Source organism: Bos grunniens, chromosome 2 (genome assembly GCF_055505025.1).
Source record: "Bos grunniens cultivar Pamir isolate PY7600 chromosome 2, Bosgru_T2T1.0, whole genome shotgun sequence".
Taxonomy (NCBI): domain Eukaryota; kingdom Metazoa; phylum Chordata; class Mammalia; order Artiodactyla; family Bovidae; genus Bos; species Bos grunniens.
In genome coordinates this window covers 40,758,963-40,780,818 of record NC_141166.1, presented here as the reverse complement: position 1 = coordinate 40,780,818, position 21,856 = coordinate 40,758,963, and positions in this window count along the sequence as shown.

Sequence of the window (21,856 nt, the reverse complement as noted above, 5' to 3'; positions counted from 1 at the left end):
AGGGAAATGTTATTTTTGCTTGGAGATCTCTAATAATAGTATTGTAATAGTAGTAACAGTGGGAAAACTTTGCCAAAAGAAAGTTACTTTGCATTGTATAGCTTTTCGTGTCATTTGAATTTTTGCTTTTTCACCTATATTACCTCACTTTAAAGGCAGTTTAAAATATGCTGTTTAACATGAGTTAGGTGCTACCTAATTCATTTCAGTTAGCTCATTTAATCCTCACAACAATCAGATGGAATTGGCACCATAATGACTTGCTTGAAATTACGTATTTAGTCCACGGAAAGAACAGAAATCTTGATTTTTTTCTCCTGAGTAATAGTTATTGTTTAACAAACTGGAAAACACGAAATTATTTTTAAAGATGCAATTTTTAAGCAACTAGAACATTGCCATGCCTTTTCACCTATTAATTCACTCATCTGTCTTCCATCTAACCATCCATCCATCTATCCATCCATTTAAAAGCATCAAATTTCTGAGTTGAAGACACTACTGCTATATTAAACATGTTACTCCAAAGTGAAATTTATGAGATTCAACTTAAATTATTGTCCCAGGTGTACTTTGCAGCCAAAGATGGAGAAGCTCTATACAGTCAGCAAAAACAAGACCAGGAGCTGACTGTGGCTCAGACCATGAACTCCTTATTGCCAAATTCAGACTTAAATCGAAGAAAGTAGGGAAAACCACTAGACCATTCAGGTATGACCTAAATCAAATCCCTTATGATTATACGGTGGAAGTGAGAAATAGATTTAAGGGCCTAGATATGATAGATAGACTGCCTGATGAACTATGGAATGAGGTTTGTGACATTGTACAGGAGACAGGGATCAAGACCATCCCCATGGAAAAGAAATGCAAAAAAGCAAAATGACTGTCTGGGGAGGCCTTACAAATAGCTGTGAAAAGAAGAGAAGCGAAAAGCAAAGGAGAAAAGGAAAGATATAAGCATGTGAATGCAGAGTTCCAAAGAATAGCAAGAAGAGATAAGAAAGCCTTCTTCAGTGATCCATTCAAAGAAATAGAGGAAAACAACAGAATGGGAAAGACTAGAGATCTCTTCAAGAAAATCAGAGATACCAAAGGAACATTTCATGCAAAGATGGGCTCAATAAAGGACAGAAATGGTATGGACCTAACAGAAGCAGAAGATATTAAGAAGAGATGGCAAGAATACACAGAAGAACTATACAAAAAAGATCTTCACGACCCAGATAATCACAATGGTGTGATCACTCACCTAGAGCCAGACATCCTGGAATGTGAAGTCAAGTGGGCCTTAGAAAGCATCACTACGAACAAAGCTAGTGGAGGTGATGGAATTCCAGTTCAGCTATTCCAAATCCTGAAAGATGATGCTGTGAAAGTGCTGCACTCAATATGCCAGCAAATGTGGAAAACTCAGCAGTGGCCACAGGACTGGAAAAGGTCAGTTTTCATTCCAATCCCAAAGAAAGGCAATGCCAAAGAATGCTCAAACTACTGCACAATTGCACTCATCTCACATGCTAGTAAAGTAATGCTCAAAATTCTCCAAGCCAGGCTTCAGCAATATGTGAACCGTGAACTTCCTGATGTTCAAGGTGGTTTTAGAAAAGGCAGAGGAACCAGAGATCAGATTGCCAACATCTGCTGGATCATGGAAAAAGCAAGAGAGTTCCAGAAAAACATCTATTTCTGCTTTATTGACTATGCCAAAGCCTTTGACTGTGTGAATCACAATAAACTGTGGAAAATTCTGAAAGAGATGGGACTACCAGACCACCTGATATGCCTCTTGAGAAATTTGTATGCAGGTCAGGAAGCAACAGTTAGAACTGGACATGGAACAACACACTGGTTCCAAATAGGAAAAGGAGTACGTCAAGGCTGAATATTGTCACCCTGCTTATTTAACTTATATGCAGAGTACATCATGAGAAACGCTGGACTGGAAGAAGTACAAGCTGGAATCAAGATTGCAGGGAGAAATATCAATAACCTCAGATATGCAGATGACACTACCCTTATGGCAGAAAGTGAAGAGGAACTCAAAAGCCTCTTGATGAAAGTGAAGGTGGAGAGTGAAAAAGTTGGCTTAAAACTCAACATTCAGAAAACTAAGATCATGGCATCTGGTCCTATCACTTCATGGGAAATAGATGGGGAAACAGTGGAAACAGTGTCAGACTTTATTTTTCTGGGCTCCAAAATCACTGCAGATGGTGACTGCAACCATGAAATTAAAAGACGCTTACTCCTTGGGAGGAAAGTTATGACCAACCTAGATAGCATATTCAAAAGCAGAGACATTACTTTGCCAACAAAGGTTCGTCTAGTCAAGGCTATGGTTTTCCCTGTAGTCATGTATGGATGTGAGAGTTGGACTGTGAAGAAGGCTGAGTGCCAAAGAATTGATGCTTTTGAACTGTGGTGTTGGAGAAGACTCTTGAGAGTCCCTTGGACTGCAGGGAGATCCAACCAGTCCATTCTGAAGGAGATCAGCCCTGGGATTTCTTTGGAAGGAATGATGCTAAAGCTGAGACTCCAGTACTTTGGCCACCTCATGCAAAGAGTTGACTCATTGGAAAAGACTCTGATGCTGGGAGGGATTGGAGGCAAGAGGATAAGGGGATGACAGAGGATGAGATGGCTGGATGGCATCACTGACTCGATGGACGTGAGTCTGAATGAACTCCAGGAGTTGGTGATGGACAGGGAGGCCTGGCGTGCTGCGATTCATGGGGTCGCAAAGAGTCGGACACGACTGAGCGACTGATCCGATCTGATCTGATCTGAGGTGTAGTTATTAATTGATGAAAATATGGAGGATCATGCTAAACATTCCATCTAGTAAGCTAAACATTCCATCTAGTAACACTCCAAAAGTTTTGAAATATCAGTGTTGGATTTTGTATTCAGGGAATAGTTACTGTGTTTCTGATGTTAAGACTTTTGTTGATTATAACTGTATTCTGGGAAGATACTTGAGAGTTTAGTGCTATAGGGATGACTGGACAATTAGCCTCTGTTACTCTTCAATATCTTGATAATTCAGTGTGGAACAGTATGCTGCCCAGAGATGCCTTCCATAAATATTTGTGAAATAAATGGATGAGTGAATGGCAACTGAGAGTAACTGTTTAAACTTTAGCAAATGGTATTGAATCCTTGAATAAAGTTTATATTATGAGCTGTCTCAAGTTGACCATGCCCTGTTGAATGCAACTCGAGTCCAAACCGTGGCTCTCCCTTTAGCTGTGCCACCTTGGACAAGTCACCTAACAGCACTAGATCCTCTTTCTTCATCTGTAAAGTGGAGTCACAAATAATTATTTACCTAGTAGAGCTGTAGTGAGGAGTAAATTCATTTACATGGTAAAGGGTTAGAACCATGCCTTGCACCTTGTAACGCTATGTAATTCTATTATTAGTTTCTACTGGGTTTATTGTATTTTTCTGTTTTTCCACTCTTCTTTGGGGTTCCCAGGTAGCACTAGTGGTAAAGAACCCGCCTGGCAATGCAGGAGACATAAGAGATGTGGGTTCGATCCCTGGGTCTGGAAGAGCCCCTGGAGGAGGGCATGGCAACCCACTCTAGTATTCTTGCCTGGAGAATCCCATGGACAGAGGAGCCTAGCAGGCTCATAGGGCCACAAAGAGTCAGACATGACTGAAGTGACTTACCACAGCACTTTTCTTTATTTTCTTTTGTGTGTCACTTTAATAATGGGAAAAAAGTTAGTTTTTAGATGTACAGGCATACCTCAGAGATATTATGGGTTTGGTTCCAGACTACTGCAATAAAACAAATATCACAATAAACTGAATCACACAAATTCTTTGCTTTTCCAATAGTGTCTAAACTGATGTTTATACTATTCTCCAGTCTCTTAAGTGTGCAATAGCATTATGTCTAAAAAATGTACATACCTTAATTTAAAAATATCTCTAAAAAATACTAGCCATCATCTGACAACTCAGAGTTTTCACAAACCTTCAATTTGTAAGAAAAGCAATATCTGCAAAGTGCAGTAAAATGAGGTAGGCTTGTACTTTATGTCCAAGCACACTCCCAGCTGTCACCAACTATCTCTAGTCTTTAGATATTAGCTAGATTTTATGCCAAAGCAGGGATCATTTCACTTGCTCTGGATCAAAGTACAAGTACATTCACCTGACATTGACAACCAGCCCGAAAGTGTGCAAGCTTGCACAGGGCTGGCACAGAACAAATACCTATAAGCCAACATGTATCCCTCACTGGATGTTTCCAGACTAGCCTTTTTCATGTACTAGAGCATTTCTAATCACTCTTCTTCTCATGAGACACCGCTAAAGGAGAAACCAAGACACTAACCAAAGGATTAACATGATGAGTCATTTATCCAGGTTCATAATAAGAATGCCTTGTTCACATTATAAGTGGAATCATGCAACTATAATCTTCAGTCCTCTCCCCTCTGCCGCTGTGGTGGAGATTATAGAAAAGTAAGAGCTTCTATCTTTTTTCCCAGAGGTGACAGACGTACTAATCTTTTCCACACTGAGCAGTGGCTCTCAGGTGCACATTACGAGCACGTGGGGAGCCTTAAGAAATACTGATGCTTGGGCCCTATTGAATCAGAATCTCTGGCTGAGGGACCCAGACATTGTTTCTTGGTTTGGTTTTGTTTATTTTTGTTGCTGTTTTTGTTCTTAACTCTCAAGTGATCCTGAACTTCAGCTAGGGTTGAGAGCCACTGACAAAGATGGTTTTTGTTTTTTCTCAGCACAGCCCCAGTCTTGTGCCTAGCTGGATCTTCTGCAAAAAAAAAAAAAAAGGGTTAATCACAACAGAATACAAAATGGAACATCTCAGGAGTGGATATAGAGAAGTGTATTCTAGTCTGATTGTGTGTGTGTCTGTTTGGGCTGAAGGAAAATATATGTATGCAAAGTAAAAAATATGTAACAGAATTGTACAGTGATGGCACAGCCAAGAACAGTGGAGACAATAATAATAGCAACTGATGGATGGATACTGGGCATTTCCAATGTTTCACACACTGTGCTAAGCATTTTACATATATAATCTCTTCTACCCCCAAGAATCCTGTGAGGTTAATATTATCAACCTGACTTTATAGAGGAAGAATCTGAGGTACAGACAGGTTAAGTAACTTACTTCACAAGCGCACATACCTTCCAACTTGGGTTTTCCTCACTCCAAAGCCTATGCTGCTAATTCCAGGCCTTGTTGTAGGCCCAGCAGTAGATGGTGGTCTGGTGACCATCTGAGAACCACCAGATCATAGTTCTTGAGATAAGCAGCTTCCCTTGCTCCTTATCCCTTTCATGGGTACCAGGTCAGATCTTCAGTGCTGGTGTGACTTCTTATGTGGTGGGCTAAAGTATGGAATTGTTGAGGGCTCTGGATTCCTCTAGAATGCAGTTGTAGTCTAGAATGAACTTGTCCTTTGGACTTTGCAGAACAGGCATGAGACGGGCATAATCTAAACCTTTGTCTAGATTTCAGGACCATCCTAGTATCTTGGCAGAGGAAGTTTCAATTCAGTAAATATTGACACTGCACATGCTGTGAGCCAAGCACTGGTGTTAGGGGTACAAAGGTGAAGAGGCATGGCTCCAGGCAGAGCATGGAAGGAGAACAGAGGAGGGACCTGGCCCAATCTTGTGCCTAGCAGGCTAAACATGAATTAGGTGATCTATGAGTCAGGGTTTAGCACAGGAAACAGAAAGCACTCTAGGTATTTCAAACAGAGAAAGATTTAAAACTGAGAATCAAGCAGAGGCTTACAAAATTGATGGGCTGGAGGGGCAGAAGTCAGGGGGCTACTCATGGGCTATTGAGTTCAAGGGCCCACCACAGTAGTGATGTTCCAGAAGTCGGAATGGTGCTTCTGCCGCCACAGCTCTTCACACCCACGAAACTGGTGACTAGACCCCAAAACAGAACTTGGAGTCCAACAGCATTAAATGGCCCTTAGAATTATTGCTCAAACCTTGCTTGCCAGCAGCACTAGCAGCAGAATGATACCTTCTTCTTGCATCTGTCTCCAAATCTCCCGCAAGTGTACCTCATTGACTGAACTTACTTCAGAGCCAGATCCTAGCTGCAAGGGAGTCTGAAAAAAGTAGTTTTGCAATTCCCAATCTCTTTAAGTAAATTACTAGAAGGATAGAATGGAGGCTACAGAGGCAATCCCCAGTATCCACTACAGGTGAGGCAACTGGAAGGACTTCCTAGACAGAAGAATTGGTACAAATAAAAGGCACAAGGCCATGAAAGAGTATGATATAAGGGGTGAACAGCTGGGCGTGGCTAGGCCATCAGAAGCATCTGAATCCAGGTTTTTACCTGAAAGTGCACTCATGTCTAATCAACGTATTTTTGACTAATTCCACTTGTATATACACTCTACACATAGCACTCTTTCCTTGTGATACAGCACTTGATTTATTCAACTAATTACTAACACAGAAGGAGAAACGAAAGGAGCTAAAAGCATGAAAAAGAATAAATAGAAATGTTAGATAATCTCTATCTACAAAGAAAACAAAACCTTAACCTTCCAAGGTTCAAGTTTTGGAAACTTCCATGTACGGTTGACTACATGCTAAAGAGTCATCTCTCTTTTCTTCTTCTAACAAAACCCCAATCGTTTGTTTTGTTCTTTTGGGGTGTCCATCCTTTATTGAACAGCCCTGTGTTTTAGGAGAGGCAGGACCTTCTGGCACACCCCTAGGAGTAACGTGTGACTAGTCCATTTGTTCATGTTGCTCCCCTTTTTCTTATCAGTGTTTGGGTGACATATGTGCATGGGACACAGTTCTGGCCAATAAGGGATGCCATGGGGGCCAGTGTGAGGTAATCTGTCAGGGGATTAAGGGAAAGAGTTATTCCAAAGGAGAAACAGTCCTCTCCCTGCTGGGTATTGTTTTGTCTGCCTGTGATGCCTACCACTGTAGATGCCAGCTTGCAAACGTGAAAGGGCCAAGCTGACCCCATGAGGAAGGATGGCATTGAGGCTGCCTGAACTGCAGGCCTCCAAACTTCTTGTTATGTGATACAATACACTACTTAGTTTTTAATCCATTTGAGTCCCTCTTTCCTTTCACTTTCAACCAAGAACATTGTAACTACTCCATGCAGTCTGTACATTTAGGATGAGGATCTGCCCACTTAACTGGGCTGATGGAAGTCTCTGGAGGAGATTTAAAGACAAAAATTTATTCCCCCCTTTTTTACCAGAAAAATTGTATTTATCCTTCAAAAGCATTCAAGACCCACTCAAATGTCATTTCCATCAAGCTGAGTTCTTTGTTGTTGCCTTTCCTTTCTCAGTCCTTCCACTACTTCTCTATTATAGCACTTACTTTTTTCAAAAAATATTTACTGAGTACCTGTTTGTGGCTTGGTAATGTTTTAGGCACAGGGGTTATGGTAGGGAACTAAATGCGTGGAGATTCCAATCTAGTGGAAGACAGAAAATGAATGAGAAGATTTAAATATGATGACTCTTATAAAAGGGACCAAAACAAAATGGATTCTTTTAAAGAAGGGAAATAACTACCTTGATATTTATTTTATTGTACTGTGATTATCTCTTTGTACATCAGTTTTTTCCACTAGATTTTGTGTTCTTGCAACCTCACATCACCCAACCATTCCTTGGGAGATTGCCTTTTCTAAAGATGACTGCAAAAACCTTTCGCATCTGACATATTTTTCTGCAGTTCCCCATAGGAGAGGGATGTAAAAGGTCCTAAGTCTCCTCCTCTTAAATCTCAATGGACTTGTGATGGCTTTGACTTATAGACTGTGTTGGAAGTAATGCGATGGGACTTTCACAAATAGGTCATAAAAGGCCGTGTAGCTTCTACGTGGTTCCCTTGGGACACCTGGTTTTTGGACATGCCTTTGGTTGGGACATCCACTTGACACCTGCATAAGATGTGGCTCCAGTTGACAGTCCCAGCCAAGTGAGCTTTCAAGTCATTCCAGGTTAGGTGTCTGATATATGAGTAAAGAAGTTTCCAGATGATTCCAGCCCCCAGCCTCAAGTCACTGCCAGCTGTTCAAGTCTTCCCAACTGAGGCCCCAGATATCATCCATCCCTACTGTGCTCTCTGCAAATTCCTGACCCACAATATCCAGGCGCATAATAAAATGCCTGTTGGTTTACACCACTATTTTGGAGTGGTCTGTTACTCGGAGGCGATGCCTAGAATCCCCCCAGTTCTGCCCTTGTGTGAAATCTTACTTGAGTAGACAACTTTTTTCTTTTCACCTGACCCAGTTGGTGATCAACTTCTGCACTGAAGCTTGAGAACTTTCATCCATCTTACTTTCATCCTATTGAGTGTGGCTGTTGATGATATGCATGTGAAATGTCTAATCTTTTAAAACACAAATCTTCACCATTGATCTTAATATCCTGCTGCAGTGAGTTCCCCAGGTCAGTTGTGTGTAGTGGGAAAAAAGTACCTCCTTTTATCCATTTTAAACATACTTCCTTTTCATCTCATCTTGTCCTCTTGTTCTTCCCCAAGTACAACGATTTCCATTTTGTGGGTGCCTAGACACAGAGAACTGAGTTGAGATTAATTCTTTCTCTGGTCGATCAGAAGGCCTTGTGTGTGCTGTGATGGGGAGCAGTGGATTTTAGCTAGTGACTTAAAGGTGGTGGAACACTGTATTCTAATTAGTCACAAGTCTAATTTGTGACTAATTTTAAATAGTCTTAATTTCTGCAAGATGCAATGGGTATCTTCTCGTGGTGCAGGGAAATGGAACAGTATCGTGGGAAGGGCATTGGCCAGTACGTGGGCAATCTGGATTCAAGTCTCATCTTGTAAGCCAGCTCTGTGCCCTTGGGCATAACACTTCTCTGGAGCTCATTTTCCTCAACTGTAGAGTAAGGAGATTCAACAAGAGGATCCCAGAGCCCCCCTTTCCCTCTAACATTTTATGAATTCTGTATACTTGCCAGTACATATCTACTACCTAAATCCTTGGAAAGGAAAAGTTTATCCTCTAAACAGTTTGTCTTTTTAGCTCTAAAGTAGGACTGGAAAGAACCTCCTTCCCCCACAAAAATATTCCCTAGTTTTTGGAAAACAAATGTTATTTTCCAAAAACAGAATCCAAATTAGGCTTTAGTTACCAAAAATATATTCCTGCTGTGACTGTTAAGTGACAGTTCTTGCAATCTGAGTCCTTTTAGTTTGGTGGTGCACCCCAGGGCTCCCATTTCCTGAGCCTATCAGTTCTTATGGTGCCTTTGCTGGATGTCTGCATGGGGACAACGTCATGCTAAGGAATGAGAATGAATGGATAGGGTGAACTGCCTCTGCATGCCACCTTGGGGAGGAAAAAGAATATTGTCCCAGTGAGCAATGCAGCAGGAACCATTCAAGTGAATCTCAAGAAATCTGAAATCTCTCCCCAATCCTTTTGCTCCATGAAAGTGAAAGTGTTAATTGCTCAGTCATGTCCAACTCTTTGTGACCCCATGGACTGTAGCCTACCAGGTTTCTCTGTCCATGGAATTCTCCAGACAAGAATACTGGAGTGGGTTGCCATCCCCCTCTTTCAGGGGATAATCACAACCCAGGGATTGAACCTGAGTCTCCTGCATTGCAGACAGATTCTTTACAGTCTGAGCCACCAGGGAAGCCCCTTTTTCTCCATATAAAAGGAAAAAAGCTTTTACCATGTGGATTTGCTGAAAGCATTCAGTCTCACTCAGCCTAGACTCATTTTGCTTATTTTCTGGTCTTAACATTTCTTCAACAGTTGTGATTCTTAGAACTTCATGGACTCTAACCCACTTCTTAATCTCTGCACCCAGGTTGGTTTTGTTATGGTTGTTTGTTTTTTGGCCACACACAGCATGCAGGGGCTTACTTCCCCAACCAACGATTGAACCCATGCCCCCCACACTGGGAGCATGGCATCTTAACCACTGGACCACCAGGGAAATCCCTCTGCCTTCAGTTTTGTCTTATTGAAGTTTCACTTTCCAATCCCAGGTGGTGGAAAGGCTTCTCATCTCTGATTTTAAAATTTATTAGAGAATTTCCACTATTGAAGAGCTACCATGCATTGGGAGAACGGATTGCTTTTACTGTTGGATTAACAAACTCTATCAATAGCAACAAGTAGCATGACAAGGTCCTACTCAACAGAAACCTCTTTGCAATGTTAAAAACAAAACAAAACCCCTGAGGTCTTTGTAATTCATGGAGGATAAAGATTTAGACAAAACTTCAGGTAACAAGTAGGAGAATAACATCAGTGAAAGTAATTAAAACTATATATCTAGTGTTTAGAAGAACTTTTTGGAAATATTCTGAAGAAGAATCCTCCCACACTTTCCTTAATAAGATACGTCATGTATGATTATGCGTGTCTCCTTCCTTATCATCAGCATTATATGCAAGAGCTTTTAAAAAATTTACTTATTTTTAATTGAAGGTTAATTGCTTTACAGTATTGTGTTGGTTTCTCCCAAACACCAACATGAATCAACCACAGGTTTACCCATGTCCCCTCCCACTTTAACATCCCTCTCACCTCCCTCCCCATCCCACCCCCACTAGGTTGTTACCCAGCTGTTTTGAATTCCCTGAGTCATACAGCAAATCCCCATTGGCTATCTGTTTTACATATGGTAATGTATGTTTCCATGTTCTTCTCTCCATACATCCCACCCTCTCCTTCCTCCCCCACCAGCCATGTCCATAAGTCTGTTCTCAATGTCTGTGTCTCTACGGCTGCTCTGCAGATAGGTTCATCAGCGCCATCTTTCATACACAAGAATGAAAGTGAACGCGTTAGTCACTCAGTTGTGTCTGACTCTTTGTGACCCATGCATGGTACTCTTTGTGTCCATAGCCTGCCAGGCTCCTGTCCATGGAATTCTTCTGGCAAATATACTGGAGTGGGTTGCCATTTCCTTCTCCAATATGCAAGAATGTTTTGAGGTCCTTGTTAAGGCCTTCAAGGAAGACTTGAAAACATCACAGCAGCATCTACAATGAATAACACTGTCGAGTGTACCAGTGGCAGGTTGGTAGATCATGCAGGTTGACTCACTTGCTTGTTATTTGCTTATTTGGATTATTTGCGTGAAACAAATCGGAAGTGTGGCTTGTTTTTTAGAGAGGTGCTACCCATAGTAGGCTATCTTCCTGTGCTCAGTGACTCCTTGGTCATAGCTAAAAGAGGGACCCAGTGTTCCACACACCATATTCTGTTCCCCCTTCTGCTGTTCCTGCTCACGCTCTAGCAGGAGGATGATTCTGAAGGCTTGTTGGCTTTGAAAACCTTCTGCCTATATGGGCCAGGCTGCACCGTTGCTTGTAGCCCAAAGGTGCTCTGCAAAGATAATTTACTGTCTAAGAAAGTAGTGCATACAAAACTGGTCAAGCAATGGGTTGCACTTTTTAAAAACTTAGTAGACAATTTTTTAGGGTGGTTTTAGGTTTACAGAAAAATGAGCAGATAGTACAGAAAGTTTCCGTATATCCTCTCCTTTTTCCACTCACAATTTCTCCTGTTATTAACATTTTGCATTTAGTGTGGTTACAACTAGTTACATTTGATGAACCAATATTGATTTACTATTATTAACTAAAGTCCATAGTTTGCATTAGGATTCACTCTTTGTGTTGTACAGTTCTATAAGTTTTGACAAAAAATGTCATGTATCCCTCAATACAGTATGCTACAGAAGAGTTTCACCACCCTAAAAATCTCCTGTGTTTCACCTAATCATCACTTCCCAACCCTGCTTTGACCCTTGACCCTTGACTATCACTGATCTTTTTACCCTTTTCATAGTTTTGCCTTTTTTAGAATGTTGTCTAGTTGGAGTCACCCAGTATCTAGCCTTTTCAGATTGGCTTATTTTACTTAGCAATACGCACTTAAGATTCCTTTATGTCTTTTCATGGTGTGATAGCTCATTTCTTTTTTTTAAAAAGCCTTTTTTTTTTTTAAAGAACAAATTACAACACATTAGCAAAAATGTTCAGAAAGTACAGATTTCCCATATACTCCCCCTGCCCCCACACTTGCACAGCCTTCCCCATTACCAACATCCTGCACCAGAGTGGTCCATTTGTTATAATAAATGGACCTACGCTGACACATTATTATCACCAGCAACCATAGATTACATTAGGGTTCACTGTTGGTTTTGTAGTCTATAGGTTTTGACAAATGTGTTATAACACGTATCTACCATTATAGTATCATAAGAAATACTTTCACTGCCTTAAAAACCCTCTGTGTTCCACTTATTAATCCCATCCTCCTCTCAACCTCTAGTAACCACTGATCCAGTTTGCCTTTTTCCAGATTGTCATAATTGGAATCAGCGTAAGTAGTCTTTTAAGATTGGCTTCTTTCATTTAGTAGTAGCATTTTATGGATGCTCTATGTCTGTTCATGATTTGATAGCTCTTTTCTTGTTTAGCACTGAATGACATTTCATTATCTAGATGTACCAGAGTTTATTTATCCAGTCACCTAATGAATGACATGTTGGTGGCTTCCAGGTTTTGGTAAATAGGAATAAAGCTGTCAAAAACAACTATATTTGAGTTTTTGTGTGACAGAAGTTTTCAGCTCCTTTGGGGAAATAAATGCCAAGGAGTGCTAGAATGTCTGATAAGAGTACGCTTAGTTTGGTAAGAAGCTTCCAGACTGTTTCGCAAAGTAGCTGTACCATTTCCTATTCCCACCAACAGCAAATGAGAATTTCTGTTGTTCTATATCTCAGTCAATATTCGTTGTTGCAAGCATTTTGGATTTTGGCCATTCTAATAAGCATGTAATTTTAATTTTGTTTTAACTTGCAGTTCTCTAATGACATGATATGGAACATCTAATATGTTTATTTGCCATCTGTATGTCTTCTTTGGTGAGGTAAGCAGAAAGCGCAGACAAGACATTAGAGTCTTCTCTCAAGGGACGCAAAGCTAGCTTGACTTAGGTAAGGCCCACCAAAGGGAATACCCAGATACAAGGATGAAAAAAGTTTTGTCTTTTTTGATTAATTAATTTGGCTGCATTGGGTCTTGGTCATGGCACGTGGAATCTTCATTGAGTAGTGCAAGATCTTTCGTTGTGGTATGAGAACTCTAGTTGTGGCACATGGGTTCCAGAGCACGTGGGCTCAGTAGCTGTGGTGTCCAGGCTTAGCTGCTCCTCAGCATGTGGGATCTTCCCAGACCAGGGATCAAACCCATGTCTCATGCATTGGCAGGTAAATTCTTATCCACTGCGCCACCAGGGAAGCCCAATGGTCATGTATTTTTATTTCCTTCTTTTATAGATGAGGAAACAGGCCAAGAAAAAAGATTTGGGATAGCTTAAAAAACTGAATGAGGGAAAAATAAAGTCCATACACTCTTAGTGGAGAGGCTAGGGAAGGCTTTCATCGGGGAGCTGTGGGCATTGAACTATTCCTCCAGTCCTCAGATGCACAGGTGTGTGGCCTTGGTCAGTACAGCTTTGTGACTGGTGACATTATTATTATTATTTAATTTAACAAAATCCCATGGATGGAGGAGCCTAGTAGGCTGCAGTCCATGGGGTCGCTGAGGGTCGGACATGACTGAGCGACTTCACTTTCACTTTTCACTTTCATGCATTGGAGAAGGAAATGGCAACCCACTCCAGTGTTCTTGCCTGGAGAATCCCAGGGACAGGGGAGCCTGGTGGGCTGCCGTCTATGGGGTTGCACAGAGTCGGACACGACTGAAGCGATGTAGCAGCAGCAGCATATTCACATGTGAATATTGTTATTTGTGTAATTATGAAAGTCTTTTTATGTGTGTTAGTCGCTTAGTCATGTCTGACTCTGTGACCCCATGAACTGTAGCTTGTCAGGCTCCTCTGTCCGTGGAATTATCCAGGCAAGAATACTGGAGTGGGTTGCCATTTCCTTCTCCAGAGGATCTTCCCAACCCAGGGATCAAACCTAGATCTCCCAAATTTCCAGCAGATTCTTTAACATCTGAGCCACCAGGGAACATAGTGAGCTTCTAATCTAAACCAGACAGAGAACTGATGATCACAGAGTTATCTGAGTTGGAAACTGGATCTTCCCAGGTTTCCCTGAGTTTAGCAGTTTGTTTGGATTTCGTGTCATAGGTGATCAGCTTCCTAGTGTATTTATTTTGACAATGGAAGGCATAGGATATGCAAGAAATCTATTGGAGACATTTCTCTTAAAAACTTGGTGTTATACGTGGAAGTCTTCCTTCTTGAGCCCTTCTAAGAAGCAAAACAAATCTCAGAAACTGTGAGGCTTGTTGCTTTTCCATATTTCTCTTCTGCAATTATTTCAGAGTTTCTTGGTATTGTTCATTGTTCTTCCTGGTTTTAGATCTCTCCCCCATCTCTAGCTTCCGCCTCTGCAGGGCACCCACCTACCCTTCCAGTTCATCGCATCCCTTTTCCTGCTTTGTTCAATTCCCCTAGACTTTTGGTATAAGACTCCCTTCAAGCCAGAGCGTTTGGTCTGTTGCTCTAATTTTATTTTTCAGAGCGATTTCCCCAATATAAATTACACCCTCAATTACTTTTCTCTTCCTAGAGCGGTCAATCACATTTCAAGAAGCTGTTAGCCTGGGGACAGCTGGATACAGAGCCGGGAGGTTGAAGCCAGTGCCAGTCTGTCCCCCTTATTTTCTGTTGACGCTGCTGCAACAGGCCAAAACGTGGCCTTGTGCTGGAGTTATCAGCAAAGGAAGTACCCTCAGAACCCATTCTAACTACACTTCTGTGCTCTGGTATCTATGAGTGGAGACCATGCTTTAGAGCATCAGCTTGTGCTTGGAGGCATGAAGAAAAATTAGTTTAAGCCAAGATGGCTTGATATTTGAGTAGATTGTCTTAATGCCCCAAATCTTCATTCTTCCCTATATTTCTACCCTCTTCCATGTGACTTTGTAGTTCTTCCTGTAAAGAGATGAATCTCTTCTCCAACCCACTGTTTCTTTTTCTTTTTTGGTCACGTGGGATTTTCCCTGAACAAGAATCAAATCCATTCCTCCTGCATTGGGAGCTTAGACTCTTAACCACTGGACTGCCAGGGAAGCCTCTCCAATTTACTGATTCTGACTGTGACACCTGCTTTGTTCAATAGGATATTAGGAGAGGCTTGAAAGTATGCTTATATCATTGGACCTTGGCCCCTTGCATCTTTCTCTTTCTATGGGAAGTTCATCCCTGGGCTGACCCACTGGTCCCGGGGGGAATGAGATCAAAACTACCCCAAGGAAGCCTTCCCAGCTGAACCTAGCCTAGGACAGAGCTGTCCAGTTGACCCAGAGATATAGGAACAAACCCATCCAAGTTGAGCAAGTCTGCCTAACGAAACTTCACATAAACTGCAGATGCTGGAGCTGAAGTAGGAAGTGCTTGGTGTTTTAAGACTCTGAATTTTGAGGTGTTTTGCCCCCCTAGCAATTGCAATGAGGCCATGCCTCCAAGACTATTATGATGATTACATAACCAACTAGAAACAAAAGCACTTTGCAAACTTAAAATTGTAGGGGGTGAGTATAAGGGGGTAGACTGTTGACCAAGCTCTGGATCTAGAACCTGAAGATCTGAGTCCACCCAGATCATGGGGTCCATCCAGGCCCTCAATTCACTCTGTAAACTTGGATAGTTAATTTAAATTTTCTGGGTATGTATATGTATAACTGATTCACTTTGCTGAACACTTGAAATTAACACAGCATTGTAAATCAACTACACTCAAAAAAAATAAAATAAAATAAAAAGGTAAAATTTCTAGGTCTTATCATCAAATTACAGAGCTGGTTTGCAGACTCAAACTATGAGAGCTTGAGATAATGTCAGAAAATTAATATGGGTCCCAGAACCTCATTGGTGAAGAGTTAAGAAAGGGATATGGAAGATGGGACAGAGTTTAGAAGGTATTTTCTTCAGGTGTAAGTATGTGGCCTTAGTGGAAAAGAATCTGCCTGCCAACGCAGGAGACATAAGAGACTCAGGTTTGATCCCTGAGTTGGGAAGATCCCTGAGGAGGGCATGACAACCTATTCTAGTATTCTTGCTTGGAGAATCCCATGGACAGAGGAGCCTGGCAGGTTACAGCCCATAGGGTCACACAGAGTCCAACACGACTGAAGTGACTTAGCACATATGCACCATATTATACTCAGAGGAAAGGGTCAGATCCATAGGGTATTGGCTGATTTTAAGCAACAGGTTTGATTTAAGGCTAAGAGATAGAGTTGGAGCCCAGATATAAAATCAAGTCTCATTTCTCTAAAGAAAAAGACACTGTCTTAAAAGTGTGAGATGCATGAATAAGTAAGGGAAGCAAATGACTGTGAAAATTCTTATAGAAGGTGCCTTCCTGACAGCTCTTCAGTTGAAATAAAGCAAAGCTGAGGACAATTATGAAGTCTTTGGTCACATAGAAAGAAAGATAGAAAGGTAATAGTCAGATATACCTGTGTGAGCTCCTACCTTCACTGCCTTTAACTTTTCTTGGTCATTTGTTACATGACCTTGGACAGGTCACTTATCCTAAGGGTAAGTGGAAGTATGCTTCATTCATCCACTACATATTGAATAGATGCAACATCCCAGGAAGTGCCCTGGACCCAGGGAATGAAACCGTGAGTAAGACTTGTTCCCTGAGCTGTCTATCCTTACATTGTCATTCATGTCAAAACATGTAATACTAGATTCTTTTTCAGAGGGGAAAATTATAGCTCAGAGAGATTAAGTGTCTCGTCCAAGATCATACAACTTAGAAAGATGAAAACTTACTCCTTTGACCCTGAAATCTGTGTTGATTCTACTGAATTACGCTGAATCTTCTTGTTGTTTGATTTAATTTACAAAAAAATTAATTTTTACATGTTTTCGGAGGACATCCGTGTATGTAAAGTAAAACAGAGTTGGGTGCTTGGGTTTTTTTTTTAATAATTTAATTAATTTCTTTTTTTTTATTTTTTAACTTTACAATATTGTATTGGTTTTGTCATATATCAACATGCATCTGCCACAGGTATACACGTGTTCCCCATCCTGAACCCTCCTCCCTCTTCCCTCCCTATACCATCCCTCTGGGTCATCCCAGTGCACCAGCCCCAAGCATCCAGTATTGTGCATTGAACCTGGACTAGCGACTCGTTTCATATATGATATTATACATGTTTCAATACCATTCTCCCAAATCATCCCACCCTCTCCCTCTCCCACAGAGTCCAAAAGACTGTTCTATACATCAGTGTCTCTTTTGTTGTCTCGTATACAGGGTTATTGTTACCATCTTTCTAAATTCCATATATATGTGTTAGTATACTGTATTGGTGTTTTTCTTTCTGGCTTACTTCACTGTGTATAATAGGCTCCAGTTTCATCCACCTCATTAGAACTGATTCAAATGTATTCTTTTTAATGGCTGAGTAATACTGCATTGTGTATATGTACACAATTTATTTATTTTTGGTTGCACTGGGTCTTCGTTGCTGCGTGGGCTTTCTCTAGTTGCAGAGAGCTGGGGTTACTCTGCGTTGCGGTGCATAGGCTTCTCATCGCAGTGGTTTCTCTTGTTTCAGAGCCTGTGCTCTAGGGCAGCTCATGGCCTCAGTTGTTGTAGCTCCTGGGCTTTAGATCATAGGCTCAGTAGTTGTAGTGTGTGGGCTTAGCTGCTCCGTGGCATGTAGGATTTTTCAGGACCAGGGATTGAACCCATGTCTCCTGCATTGGCGGGTAGATTCTTTACCACTGAACCACCAGGGAAGCCCAGTGCTTGGATTTTATTGTTTTTCTGTGGAGAAGCTGTATGATTTATAAGACAAAGGATCAAGTTCTCAATTTCTGGGACTATGGAAGTAGGTCTCTCTATTGAATAGGAAAAGAGCTTAACTGTACAGAAATAATGGGATGGCTTGATCAGTATGGGTCTTCTGCTCAGTGGAATTCTTTAAAAACATTAAATACAATGACTATCTCTCCAACTTTATAGGTGGGAGTGTAGATTGTTACAACACTACACTCGAGTAGGGCAATTTGAAAATATATTTCAAAACTACAAATGAACATGCATTGGTTTTTAACAGTTTTAACATAAGGAACTTGTTCTACAGAATTATCCACAGGTTACAAAATTATTCAGAACGGTGTTGTATTCCTAGTAAAATATTGGAAGTAATCTAAATGACTATCAATAGGAAACAGTTAAATAAATTATGGTACATCCTTAGAATAAAATAGCATGCAACTATGAGGAAGGCAGAAGAGAAGAAAGAGGAAGAAGAGGAGGAAGAAGGGGAAAAGGGAGAGGAGGAGGGGGAGGAAGAGGCTCTTTCTGGTTCACATGGAACATTTCCAAGATGTCCTGCTAAGTAATGATAATATCATAACACTCATAAAGAGGGCAGACAGAGTCTCTGAAATTCCAGGAAGAGAAGATCACTTGGCTTGACTTACTGGATCAGAGGCAGTGAAAAGAAAGAAAGAAAAGAAAGTTAGTCACTCGGTCATGTCTGACTTTTTTCGAGCCCATGGACTGTAGCCCACCAGATTCCTCTGTCCATAGGATTCTCCAGGCAAGAATACTGGAGTGGGTTGCCATTGCCTTCTCCAGCAGATATTCCCCACCTTGGGTCTCCTGCATTTCAGGCAGATTCTTTACTGTCTGAGCCACCAGGGAAGCCCCACAGAAGCAGTGAGGTTCCTCTTAATCAATCTGTGCCACTTTTATGGACAATGTATCATATGAAAGGTGCTCAGGTAGGTTCTGTAAAAGATATAAAATGATATGAGAAAGATATAAAATGATAGGTACTTTCATCTAGTACAATCTAGTTGGGGGAATCCTAGTCACAAGTACAGCTTCTTGTTGAGAGACATGGCAGGACAATGCAAACACAGAACTTTGAGTCACTGAACAAGTAATTCATCAAGAATTATATTTATAGTAGAATGACGTTTAGTAGAACAAGTAGTTTCACATGTAGCTGAGCGTCAACAAATCTAAAATTGGGAATATAGCATTAAAGATCTTTCTGCTTCTTTTCTTAGAGTGGGCTAAAATCAAGTCTTCCATCCCCAAATCCATGAATTGAAGTGGTTTAGTGTTTTGTTCGGAGAAGGCAATGGCACCCCACTCCAGTACTCTTGCCTGGAAAATCCCATGGATGGAGGAGCCTGGTAGGCTGCAGTCCATGGGGTCACTAAGAGTCAGAAACGACTGAGCAACTTCACTTTCACTTTTCACTTTCATGCATTGGAGAAGGAAATGGCAACCCACTCCAGTGTTCTTGCCTGGAGAATCCCAGGGATGGGGAGCCTGGTAGACTGCTGTTTATGGGGTCGCACAGAGTCAAACAAGACTGAAGTGACTTAGCAGCTTAGCAGTATTTTGTTTATGAAACAAATTATTGAAAAAAACTCAAGGAAAAACATGGGGGAGGTTCATGATTTTTATGTATAAAAGACAACTAGCAATTGAAACCATCACATGATCAGAGAATGAACATGAAATCAACCTGTTAGGATGAGGAATACATTTAGGCTTGAGGGGATCAGCAGTCTTCCGGAGAATTTCATTTGAGTTTACAAGAGGATTGTGGGAGTTAGGCAGGAGACTCAAGCAGAGGCAGAGTCTGCAATGAGCAAGGTGAGTTGGGGGCCAACAGGACCACTTTAACTGGAGATAGGGAGATGGGTTTAGAGAGTAATTCAGTGCTAAAATCAGAATAATAGATTGGGGCAACACTGAGGAGGAACTTGGATGCCAAGATAAAGATCTGGAATTTTGCTCAGGTATTTGGGCCAGGGGCAACATGCACAAGACAGGGTTTGGGGAAGTGTAATCTGGCCACCATTTGACAAGTGGATTGTAGCAGAGGACATCTGAGGTTAGGAGACTCCGGGAGACCTGGATAGGAGTACAGGGACAAAGGGAAGAGGCCTAACCTAGGTTAGTGGCTGGAAGAGTAGAAAAAGAGAGGCAGGCACTAAGGGCTTATTCCTCACCCTACCCTGCCTGGACATGACTTTGGTGTTCCCCTGGCAAGTTATAATTATTGTGACAGTTACTGTGTTGGGTTTTACAGGTGTATGACACTGTCGATCGTGTAAGCACATCGAGGGCAATGGACAGTTGTGTTCTGTTGCGTCTCTTCCTCTGCAGATTGCTACTGCAAACTGCAAACTGTTACGGAGGCTGTTTTCCAGCACACCCAGAGCTGCCCAGCCTTCTGCTGTGTTGGCAGAGAAATCATAAACATGGGTAAATCCATTTCCTGAAAACAAAGGCTACAGGGCAAAAGTGATTCTTTAAAGTTATTTTTCAAGTATTCAGTCAGAACTTTAATTGATGCTTTCATTGAAAAGGGGGTTACTAAAATAACACCATTAATAAAAAAACTAGATAATGAGTGCTCTCATGTAAAGGGGTCCATGCTCTATTGTTAAGTAATAAAAGCAGGCTTACTGATAGTATCATTATGCACTACTTCTGCTAAAAGCTTTATATATGCTCTAAGTATGAAGTCTGGGAGGTCACCCTCCAGCTGGGGCACAGGAGATGTGGGAAGAATGGTACACAGTCTGGGAAAGATCCTTTTTGCTTTTGAATAGCTGCAGAGTTTTACCAGCAGGTTAATGCTTATCATGAAAAGATTCTTAAAGGCACTTAGCACACCCCAGAGAAGGACCCCACATTGCCTTCCTCAGTTTCAAGCCTATATAGGAAAACAGAGGGAAATGTTAGTTAGAGAAATAAACAGAAGCAGGGAGAGCGATAATAAAGGTCATCTAGATGGCTTCTCCAGGCTGACTCCCTGGAAGAGTCCAGTGTGGAAGAGTTCAGTCCAATGTGAAACAAGCTTGCACTTGTTTCGTTGAGCAAGTTATTTATGTCTCCAGCCTTCAATTTCCTCAACTGTAAAGTGAGGATGTTACAATAAAATGAAATAAGATATACAAAGCCTTACTTTCCTCATGGTGGCCAGTATCTGCTAGGTGTTTAGTGATTGCTGGGTATTATTATTGTTATTGTCTACTTGACATTTCAACACCTAACAATGGCTTTATACTTCTCCTTGACTCTCTAGTTATTTACTTGCTTGACCCCCTACTAGAATGCGTACTCCCTCAAAAGAAGGCTTTTAAAGTTATTTTAATTGGTTTTCTCCTCTTCTTACCAGGAAGAAAAACATCTGAAAAATAGACTTTCATCTCAGCCCGTAAAGATAGTCACTATAGGTTGTGGTTGCTATAGATTTCTCTAGAATAAAGGTTGGGGAAACTTTGAGACCCCTTTTCTGCTATGGTTCAGATAGTAGATATTTTTGGCTTTGTAGCCATATGATCATTGTCACAACTACTCAACGTTATCTTTATAGCAAGAAAAAGTGAAGTGAAAGGTTAGTTGCTCAGTTATGTCCAACTCCTTGCAATCCCATGGACTGTAGCCCACAATGGACAGGATCCTCTGTCCATTGGAATTGCAATGGACAGGATCCTCTGTCCATTGGATTTTTCCAGGCAAGAATACTGGAGTGGGTTGCCATATTCTACTCCATTATAGCAGGGAAGTAGCCATAAACAACACCTAAATAAACAGGAATAGCTGTGTGCCCATAATGCTAGCTTTGCAAAAATAGGCTTCATCCTAATTTGGCCCTGAGACCTCTGTTTGCTGTCTCCTGACCTAAAATGGTACTTGATGTTTAATAGAAGTATAATTAGAACCATATATGTAATGTTACATTTTCTTGTAGATTCATTTAAAAAAATCCAGTTTTTCTTAAAAAAAAAAACTAATACCAGTTTCAACATTATTTT